Source organism: Monodon monoceros, unplaced genomic scaffold (assembly GCF_005190385.1).
Source record: "Monodon monoceros isolate NGI ecotype Baffin Bay Population unplaced genomic scaffold, NGI_Narwhal_1 Super_Scaffold_22, whole genome shotgun sequence".
Lineage (NCBI taxonomy): Eukaryota > Metazoa > Chordata > Mammalia > Artiodactyla > Monodontidae > Monodon > Monodon monoceros.
Genome location: NW_021703779.1, coordinates 86,237,480 through 86,248,779, shown reverse-complemented (window position 1 = coordinate 86,248,779; position 11,300 = coordinate 86,237,480). Strand labels below are relative to the sequence as shown.

The following is an 11,300-nucleotide window of genomic DNA, read 5'->3' as shown; positions in this document are numbered from 1 at the left end:
TTCTCCCCTGTTCCAGGCCCCTGGAAGAACTGTACTTCTTGCTTTATCCCCTTGGTTTGGGCGGGGCCATAAATGTGACTAGTTCTGGCCAATGGGTTTGAGTGATATGTGAAATAATTCTGGGCCACAACATATGGTTGTTGGTGTGAGACCTCCCTCCAGGCCCAGGGCCCTCTTCCCCTCAGGCACAGCGAACGACAACTTTCTAGATGGTGGCTGGTCTGTCGGGTTCAGTCTCCAAGTCATTCCAGTAAGAAGAGATCAGATCTCCGACATCCACCATCCTGTGATGGACATGCAACAGCCATGGACATGTAGTGGGAGTGAGGAATAAGCCAGTGATATTTGGGGATTGTCTATGACCACAGCATAGCTCAGCCTCTCCTGACTCACGTATCTCGTCTGCCAACTGAAATAACACCCTCTCAGGATTTTTCTGAGGGTGAAATGACTTAACTTACATGACGAGGTTATCACAGTGCTTGACACATAATAGGAACTCAAAACATGGCAGCTTTAATTATTACATAATAATAAAACTGTTTTGGAAAAGTGTGGGATATTTGTATAAAATGAGAGGTATTGTGTCTGCTCATCCTGACAGGTAAGTTGTACTTTGCTTTCCCGAGGGGGGCACTATATTTGTTGCTATAGATAAGACTGCTTAAGCATGTGCACTTATGCACTTGTCTTTGCCACCATGCTATCAGACATATGTTTAGAAATTGAGGTTACCTCTGAAGACTAAAAAATGAATAGATTTCAGCAGGAGAGAGACTGGCTGATGAGATAAGATAAAATGCATTTCAGAGCAATAAGTAATTTCTTAGAAGAAGAATAGATTATAATAATTATAAACATACATTCCTTGCTCTTAGTAAGCAAAGGCACAAGGTTTTAAAGTGGTAGGAGATTTAGTGTGGACAGGTCTTCCCAGAATATTTTCTGGCAACACTCGTTCCTCCGATGCTCTGTGGAAAAATGTATCATCCCCGCATAAGTTGGGGAAACTATCCTTGCCTTTGACATTCATATTGTATATTAGCATATTATCTAAAAAACATCCTATGGTATGGAAATTCATTTACCTCTAGTCCTGTATGTTCCACACGTCTCTGAAGTAGAGTCCAGTTTCGTTGTTGCTGATTTTTGTGGCCCTAGTGTTTTGCAGAACAAGCTTGGAAATGCTGAAGTGAGAGAAAAATAAAGTGGATTATTTAAGCATCATGTAATGTAAATTATCACAAGTGACAATATTCTTGAGCCATGTATCAATAAGTATTTCTCCCCCATAAATGTAAACACAATCTCGCTATCTGCTCAACTTGACTCATTCAATACCACTTTCATGACGGACCAGGACCCTGCTGCTGAGAGATGACATCCAAGTCCATGAACCCCAGCCACCCCGTCCACGGCCGCCCCACCCACCCAGGCCAGGCCATCCTCCTCCTCCACTTCACTCTCTACCAGCAGCTGCTCCCGTAAGTCCAGGTTCAGGTCGCACACACCCACAGGCTTTCTCTGCCAGCTGTACAACAGTTAGGCCGTATCCAGAAGTCCCCTCCCACCCCCCACCTCCGTCCAACACTCTCTCTGGGGCCCTCGGCTCTTTGCCGGACCTCGATCTGACATTGCTTGGGCGCCTCTAAAAGCCCAGTTCCCTGAGTAAACTTCTAGTATCGGCGGGGGCACCTCCTACCCGAGTACCACCCACCGCGGCAGGGTATAAAAGTTGGTGGAAAGGTTGGGATCTGAGCCAGAGTCTCCTCAAAGTCCCCCCTCAGCCAGAGCACCCACCACAGCTCTAAATGTCTTCTGCACCTATGGGTCTGACTCTTCTGGAGGTTAAGCCGTACTGCAGTTGAATAGACCCTCCCCACTCTTAAAGAGCAGACCCTCCTGCATGACCGTAGGTGATCACATGATTTCGGGGACCACCTGAACCACCGAACTGAGGGGGCCTCAATGTTTACGTGACTGAGGGGGCTGAGTCTCACCTGACCACATGATGGCAATGACCATAAGGTCCACTTGACCAACAGCAGTCCAGAAGCTGCAGAGCTCACATGAGTGGAAGAACTTTGGGTGCCACGTGTGGTAGGAGACACACTGTTGCCCATACATGGATATACAGCGTTTAGTAGCCCACAACCTTCACGTGATGGAGATTGCTGAACTTGACATGTACCCTGCTGGGAAGGGTACCAGATCATAGCATCCACATAACCGTAAGCAGTAGATCACATCAAGGGCTGAGGTTACCACATGCTGGTAGCTAGTCAGGGTCACATGAGAGAAGGAGCCACGTGACATGCAGGGTTCAGGAGTCCACCATGCTCTAGTGACTTGAAGGGCTGGAGCTACCACAGGGTCATGGCGGCAACAGGGCCAAAGAGACCACATGCCCTTTGGGTTTAAGGGCCTAGGGTTCTGACCGGACAAGAAGGGCTGGGCCTGTCAGGTAACTATTGTCCACAGGATGGCAGCAGCCACATGACCCGCAGCCTTAGGATCCCACAAATCTCATGTGCCTGGGAGGGCTGAGTCAGCTTTCTGACAGTAGGGTCCAATGACAGTAGGGTTCTACTTGATCTGCAAGTTTCAGGGGAACATTACCTTTGGGAGAACAGGAGATCTGAGATTGCCCACATTCCTCATCTCCTCTGTGATGTTGGTGCCTCCGAGTGACCTTCTAAGCACACAAGCTTGGGCTTTAGGTACACCCACCCCACTCTAATGTGTTAATTTTATGTGCTTCCCCCCCCCCGAAAGCACATGAAATTTAACACATAACAAATTAACACATGAGGATGAAATAAGTCCTCCCCCAAACCACAGTCCTGGGCATGCTGTAGAAAGTACTGTTAAGAGCCTAAGCAGTGGGTACAGGTAAGCGCTGTTGACTTCAGTTTCAGGCAGGTCTAAAGGAAATTAAACCAAATCTAATGAGCTGTAGTTGTTAATTTCGGAGGAAAAGTGTATAGTGATTACTGCGGGCCACGCACTGGAGAAGGATAACTCATTTAAGAGAGGTAACTCTATAGATTACGTACTGTTACAGAACTTTACAGATGCGAACACTGAAGTCCAGAGGTATTAAATCAATCACCTGACTAAGAGGTCACGGATATTGCAGGTGGCAACACCAGGAGTGGCCCACAGGCCGTCTGGCTCCAGACTCTGTGTTCTGCTCACCCACCAGGTTCCTCACCAGAAGGTAACATTGGGTTCAGCCTTACTAATTCACAAAATCTGGCAAATCAGCCCCACTTACTGAAAAGTTGAGATCTTGAGAGAGCTCTTTGGGATGCCACGCTAATTAGACCCAGTCAAATTTGAGTCTATTTCATGGCCTCTATTTAAGGTTTGTGTATAGATATAAACGTATCTCTAATATGTGAAATCTGTGTATATGAGTGGTTTATGAATTGCTTGATGATAGCTGAAAACATTTCCTTCTTTTAAATAAACACTGAAAAGAAGGTATCAAAGTTTAGTCACCATACTCCCCGTGCCTGAATTACAACAATTACAAATGAGTGGAATCTGAATTCATTAGATTTTACAGTGCATATTCTGTACAGACAGAATATTCTCCACAGAAACAACAGAGAAAGGAGTAGGACAATATATATTGTAGGGTTTTTTTTTATTGCAAATCCAGAAACACCTATTTTGCTGATTTGTGTGGGAAGCTGCAGGATCATCAGTATGTCCAAAATAAGTGTGATCTGATCTTTCTGGTTTGCTGGCCTCGGTAAAAAATGCTTTACATTGTTCGGATTATTTTGCTAGGTTCCTGCAATGTGGCATGGCTGCATAAATGAGCTGAAGAAAATGCAACAGATCAAATTTTCCACTGTGGTTACAGTTGAGGTATTAAGAAAAGACAAGAGACTCTGTGGTTCTAGGCCTACTGAAAAATGTCCTAGTTTGGGGTAAAGAATAGTAAGAGAAGACAGTTATTCGTGCAGGTCACTGTGTCTCATGTAACTGTGGAGAATTATTTGTGGGACACATAAATTCAAGAGACAAAAAAGGAGGCATATATTTATTTAAAATAGAGCCTATTATGAAACTTTACACTGGATTTAGGAAACATCTCCATGTAGTCATAGGATGGAATCTGACACCAAGACCTGATATAGTTGTTATAATTAGATACAGATGAGCAGATCAACAGTGCAAGATGCAGAACAATTTTATCGAGCCTAACTATGCTCACCTGATGGTGATTGGGGTCTACTTTTTTCACCAAAAGTCCAATTCTGGCCTCCTCATTATCCCTCTTAAGTCAGATTTTGCTCCTGTCAGACCTGATAAATCAATCATTCTTTCTCTGTGATGACGATCAGGAGTTCCTCAGGACATTTTGAAAACATTTAGTTACATCAGTGGGGCACTGTCACCATGCTCTACTATATATCGCGGGGGCGTGGAAGAAACTCTATGTTTAAAGATCTGTGTATCTGGGGGCCAGTTTAGGCATTACATTTATCAGGCACTGTGTTTAGGCAGCATGATAAACCATTTCTCTTGCATGAGATTTGGCAGGATTTCACGGGAACAAACTTTCCTTCTTTTATCTTTCCTGTTTTGAGGTGGCCACTTTGGAAGTTGGTGCCAGTGGTTTTAGGAGGAGGAGTGGCTTTATCTAACACAGAGAAGTGGGAAAGGGGAGCAACAGAACAGTTGTGATGCTGTTTACCTAAAGGTAAATACTCAAATTCTTCTTGTTCTAACACACATATGTACAACTAAACTAGATGTCGTATGTGACTTTACTTTCAGAAAGCAAAGTTGACTTACCTAGCAACAGTACACAGGAGATAGCGTCAGATGGGGCTGTATCATTATGGAAATTGCATTCAGAACCTGTTTCTCTTTGTTCCTTTTTGAAATTCGTTAAGATATATGGACGTAAGTTTACTGTCAGTGATTTTTTTTGTTTGTTTTTTTAACATCTTTATTGGAGCACAATTGCTTTAGAATGGTGTGCCAGCCTCCGCCCTACAACAAGGTGAACCAGCCACACATACAAACACGTTCCCATATCTCCTCCCTCTTTTGTCTCCCTCCCTCCCACCCTCCCTATCCCACCCCTCCAGGCAGTCACAAAGCACGGAGCTGATCTCCCTGTGCTATGTGGCTGCTTCTCACTAGCTATCTATTTTACGTTTGGTAGTGTATATATGTCCATGCCACTCTCTCACTTTGTCACAGCTTACCCTTCCCCCTCCCCATATCTTCGAGTCCATTCTCTGGTAGGTCTGTGTCTTTATTCCCATCTTACCCGTAGGTCCTTCATGACGTTTTTTTTTTTCTTAATTCCATATATATGTGTTAGCATATGGTATTTGTTCTTCTCTTTCTGACTTACTTCACTCTGTATGACAGACTCTAGGTCCATCCACCTCGAAAGAAGAGAAACGGTTGCAGTTACTGTGCTGTGGCATAGAGTTGAATATCCCTACCCACCAACCATCACGATGTAAAATTCAACAGCCCTAGGTTGAATATAATAGGTCGAATAAGAGGCTCATCCTGTGAGGATTACCATAGCATGGAAATAGGAAATTACATCCACAATTAAAATTTCTTCTGGGCAAAGGATGGAGAGAAGTGAGAAGATAGGGATTCTGTACAGGGTGCTTATTCATAAGCTGTGTCTTTTGTCATGATATGACTCTCCAATACAATTCAGAAACCCCATCCACGTGAAAACCATTGAAAATAAAATTGTGGTTCATAGATTTTCATAGTCCTAGTCGAGAATGAACTTTTTCCTGGGCTGCTTCTTTTTATCCACTCAAACATTTTTCCATTCAAATCATAGCTCTAGAATGTGACCTCAGGAAGTTGGCAGAATAGGAGTCTCCAAATAAACATTTTGCCTAATCAGCCATGGGCGAGAGTGTTTTTGTGGGACCCCCAGTATCAAGTGAGGAAGCCCCAACACCCTGACCCTTTAAAAAAAAATTCCAAGAACAGACACGTTGAAGAGAGTAGGAAGAACAGCTTCACCCTACCAATATCAAACTTCCCACAAGGCTACACATATCAATGCCTACATAGATGCACTAGGCCTGCAATTCCTCCCATTGGAGATAGAATGTGGTGAGCACCTGAATACCCAATGGTGCTAGACGCTGCCCAGGAATCCCACTTCTTTTTTGCCCAAACCCAGAACCCAGAGGTGATGAGCATGGCTGAATAGTCTTGGGATAGCAAGGAGAAGGGGAAAGGGCAAAGGCTCACAACAAACAGGGCACCAAGCTCAAGAAAGGGCTGCAGTTCTACTAACTGCCTCACAGACTGTACCTTACAAACCTCATAGGACCCATCACCTACAGAAGCCTTAATTTGCCCACGAGCATATCCAGCACTCTATATGCCTCTCCCCCTTAGAACCAGCATTCCGTGGACACCCCTGCAGAAGGTGCATTCATGCCTCAACAGATCATGCACATGTGCATAAAGAGAACTGGCACCACTCTGCTGGATGGTGAGAACAGACATACCTTAAACACTTCAGGGTACCGAAATGGGGAAAATAAACAGGAGGCTGTCAGCATGTGTCCTGGCTTTGTGCAATTGAGAAAAGGCATGTATCATCCGAACACTTCCTTCACAAGATGGAACAAGAGGGGCAGAGCTGGTGAATCCACAGAAGAGGCCTCAGAGAACCCCCAGTATCCCTAGCTTGGCTGAGTGGTTCAGATGTTTCTCTCCTGAAGAAAGTCAGTAAAGCCTGATGGAAGAGATTGCTTCCTTAAATGTGAAGACACCAACACGAGATTTTCAGGGGCAGGAAAAATATAGGAAGCCCAACACCCCACCAATGATACAAGATGATTTCCCAGTAACTGACCCCATAGAAATGAAGGTCCCTGAATTGCCTGACAAAGAATTCAACATGATTGTTTTAAACATGCCAAGCCAGCTGCAAGACAACTCAGTGAAATCAGAAAAGCAATACCTGAACAAAATGAAAAAGTCAACAAGGAGATAGAAATCACTAAAAGGAGCCAAAAGGAAATTATGGAGCTGAAGAATACAATGGATGAATTTAGAAATATAATAGAGAGCTATAAAAACAGACTTCATCAAGCAGAAGAAAAAATGCATGAACTCAAAAAGAAGTTATCTAATCAGAGGAGAAAAAGAAAGAATGAAAAAGAGTGGGGAAAATCGATGGGATTTTTAAAACACCATTAAATGGACTCATATATAGATGATGGGGACCCTGGAGGAGGAGGGAAGAGAGAGAGAGAGAAAGAGAGAGAGAGAGAGAGAGAGAGAGAGAGGTGTGGGGGTGATTTTATTTATAGAAATAATGGCTGAAAACCACCCAACTTGTGGGAGCAACATGGACCCCCAAGTTCACAAAACTCGAAAGTCCTCGAACAGTTTCATCTCATACGAGGTTATATGAAGACACATTATACTAAAAATATCAAAAGTCAAAGAAAAGGAAAGAATTTTTTTCTTTTCTTAACTCTCTTTATATTTTACTTATTTATTTTGAATACTTACAACAATCTAGAATTTTTGTCATCTCTATTAAAAGTTAATTTTTATTGGAGTATAGTTGCTTTACAATATTGTGTTAATTTCTGCTCAACAGCAAAGTGAATCAGCCATATATATATATATATATATATACACACACACATACATATATCCCCTCTCTTGTGGATGTCTTTCCTATTTGGGTCACCACAGAGCATTGAGTAGAGTTCCCTGCGCTATACAGTAGGTTCTCATTCGTTATCTATTTTATATATAGTAGTGTATATATGTCAATCCCAATCTCCCATTTCAACCCACCCCCCCTTCCCACCCTGGTATCCATATGACTGTCCTCTACATCCGTGTCTCTATTTCTGCTTTGCAAATAAGTTCATCTGTATCATTTTTCTAGATTCCACATATAAGGTATATATATTATGATATTTGTTTTTCTCTTTCTGAATTACTTCACTCTGTATGACAGTCTCTAGGTCCATCCACATCTGTGCAAATGGCACAATTTCGTTCCTTTTTATGTCTGAGTAATGTTCTATTGTATATGTGTACCACACCTTCTTTATCCATTCTTCTGTTGATGGACATTTAGGTTGCTTCCATGTCCTGGCTCTTGTAAATAGTGCTACAATGAACATTGGGGTGCATGTACTTTTTGAATTATGGTTTTCTCAGGGTATATGCCCAGGTGTGGTGTTGCTGGGTCATATGGTAGTTCTATTTTTAATTTTTTAAGGAACCTCCATACTGTTCTCCATAGTGGCTGTATCAATTTTCATTCCCACCAACAGTGTAAGAGGGTTCCCTTTTCAAGGAGAGAATTGTAAAGTCTGTAAGAGAAATGCCACTTGTCATATACAAGGGAACAGCATAAGGCTATCAGATTTCTGAAAAGAAACCTTGCAGTCCAGGAAAGAGTGGGATTATACATTCAAAGTGCTGAAAGAAAACAACCGACAACCAAGAATACTCTATTCAGAAAAGCCGTCCTTCAGAAATGAAAGATAGATGATGACATTCCCAGACAAGCAAAAGCTGAGGGAGTTATTCACCACTCGACCTGCCTTACAAAAATGCTAAAGGGAGTTCTTTGAGTGAAAACAAAAAATTAACAACATGAAAACCTACGAAAGCATATAACTCATACGTAAAAGTAAGCATATAGTCAAATTCAGAACACTCCAACATTGTAATGGTGGTGGATAAAACACTTTTAACTTTAGTATAAAAACGGAAAGACAAAAGTATTAAAAATAAATACAGTTGCACTAATTCATTAGTGCTCACAATATAAAAGATACAAACTGGGACAACAATAACATAAAATGAGGTGGGAAGAGGTAAAAGTGTAGCGATTTTGCATATGATCAAAGTTAAGCTGTTATCATCTTAAAGCAGACTGGCATAACTAACGATGTTTTATGTAAGCATGGTGCTAACCACCATGGTTAATTAGTTTTTTTTTTTTTGGTAAGTCTTTGAAATGCAGTGCATTATCTCAATATGTAAGCAATATGAACGTATTATTAAATAATTTTGTATCCTTTCTCTTCTTTTAATTGGAATATAGTTGATTTACAATACTATATTAATTTTAGGTGTACAGCAGAGTGATCCAGCATTTTTTCAGATTATACTCCACTACAAGTTATTATCAGATAATGCCTATAATTCCCTGTGCTATACAGTATATCATTGTTGCTTTCCCATTTTATACATAGTAGTTGTATCTCTTAATCCCATGCCCCTAATTTGATTTGTCCCTCCTACCTTCCCTCTCCCTTTTGGTAACCAAAAATTTGTTTTCTATATCTGCGAGTCTGTTTCCATTGTGCATATGCATTCACTTGTATTATTTTTTAGATTCCACATACAAGTGGTATCGTACAGTATTTGTCTTTCTATATCTGACATTTCACTAAGCATAATATTGTCTAGGTCCATCCATATTGCAGCAAATAGCAGAATTTCATTCTTTTTATGGCTGAGTAATATTCCATTGTGTGTGTATATATGCCATATTTTTCTATCAATTTGTCTGTTGATGGGCACTTGGGTTGCTTCCATATCTTTGTTATTGTAAATAGTGTTGCTATGAACCTTGACGTGTGTGTATGTTTTCAAATCAATGCTTTTGTTATTTTTCTGTAAATGTATCCAGGAGTGGAATTGCTGGATCATATGGTAGTTTTATTTTTAGTTTTTAAGGGAGCTCCATATTGTTTTCCATAGTGGCTGCACCAATTTACATTCCCACCAACAGCATACAAAGATTCCCTTTTCTCCACATCCTCTCCAATATTTGTTATTTGTAGACTTTTTGATGATTGCCATTCTGACAGGTGCGAGATGATATGTCATTGTTGTTGTGATTTGCATTTCTCTAAATATTAGCGATGCTGAGCATCTTTTCATGTGCCTGTTAACCACGTGTACATCTTCTTTGGAAAAATGTCTATTCAGGTCTTCTGCCCATTTATCATTGGGTTGTTTGTTGTTTTGACATTGAGTTCTATGAGCTGTTTATATATTTTGGATATTAACCCCTTGTTGGTCACATCATTTGCAAATATTTTATCCCAGTCTTTGGGTTTTCTTTTCATTTTTGTTGATGGTTTCCTTTCCTGTGCAAATGCTTTTAAGTTTAATTAGGTCTCGTTAGATTATTTTTGTTTTTACTCCTTTTGCTTTAGGAGATTTATCCAAAGGAATATTGGTATGATTTTTATCAAAGAGTGTTCTGCTTCTGTTCTCTTCTAGGAGTTTTATGTTTTGAGGTCTTGCATTTAGCTGTTTAAACCATTTTATTTTTGTGTATGGTGTGAGGGAATGTTCTAATCTTTGTTTCACATGTAGATGACCAGTTTTCCCAACACCACTGATTGAAGAAACTGCCTTTTCTCAATTGTATATTCTTGCCTCCTTTTCTGTAGATTAATTGACCATACGTGCAATTTCTGGACTGTCTATTCTATTCCATTGATCGATGTGTCTGTTTTTGCACCAGGCCCATGCTGTTTTGATTAGCTTTGTTTCATAGTCCGAAGTCTGGGAGGGTTATACCTCCAACTTCATTCCTTTTTTTTCTCAAGATTGCTTTGGCAATTTGGGGTCTTTTGTGGTTCCATATGAATTTTTGGATTCTTTGTTCTAGTTCTGTGAAAAATGGCATGGGTATATGATAGTGATTGCATTAAATCTGTAGATTACTTTGGGAAGTATGGACATTTTAACAATATTAATTCTTCCAATCCAACAGCATGGGATATCTTTCCATTTCTTTGTTCATCTTCAGTTTCCTGCATCAGTGTTTCATAGTTTTCAGATAGGGCTTTCACGTCCCTGGTTAGGTTTACTCCTAGGTGTTTTATTCTTTTCAATGTGATTTTAAACTGAGTTTAGACTTGAGGATATGGGGAGGGGGAAGGGTAAACTGTGACAAAGCGAGAGAGTGGCGTGGACATATATATACTACCAAACATAAAATAGATAGCTGATGGGAAGCAGCCACATAGCACAGGGAGATCAGCTCGGTGCCTGGTGACCACCTAAGAAGGGTGGGATAGGGAGGGTGGGAGGGAGGGAGACGCAAGAGGGAAGAGATATGGGAACATATGTGTAACGGATTCACTTTGTTAGAAAGCAGAAAGTAACACACCATTGTAAAGCAATTATACTCCAATAAAAATGAAAAAGAAAAACTTTCATTTTGTGATATTTCATTATTAGTGTATAGAAATGCAACAGATTTCTGTATGTTAATCTTGGAT

The 11,300-nt window shown here is 40.9% G+C and overlaps 1 protein-coding gene and 1 long non-coding RNA gene across 2 annotated transcripts in view; one reads left to right on the top strand and one right to left on the bottom strand.

Annotated features, from left to right (window-relative positions):
* Window positions 1-3,955, bottom strand: part of LOC114905733 — a 336,532-nt gene extending 332,577 nt beyond the window's left edge. The window contains exons 1-2 of the long non-coding RNA XR_003796325.1: window positions 2,001-3,955; window positions 1,089-1,187 (exon numbers count right to left, since the gene is read on the bottom strand). This is a non-coding gene — a long non-coding RNA (uncharacterized LOC114905733). The remainder of the gene's footprint in view (window positions 1-1,088; window positions 1,188-2,000) is intronic.
* The window catches only part of NXF3 (nuclear RNA export factor 3), a 1,139,741-nt gene that overhangs the window by 744,891 nt on the left and 383,550 nt on the right, over window positions 1-11,300 (top strand). The window lies entirely within an intron of this gene.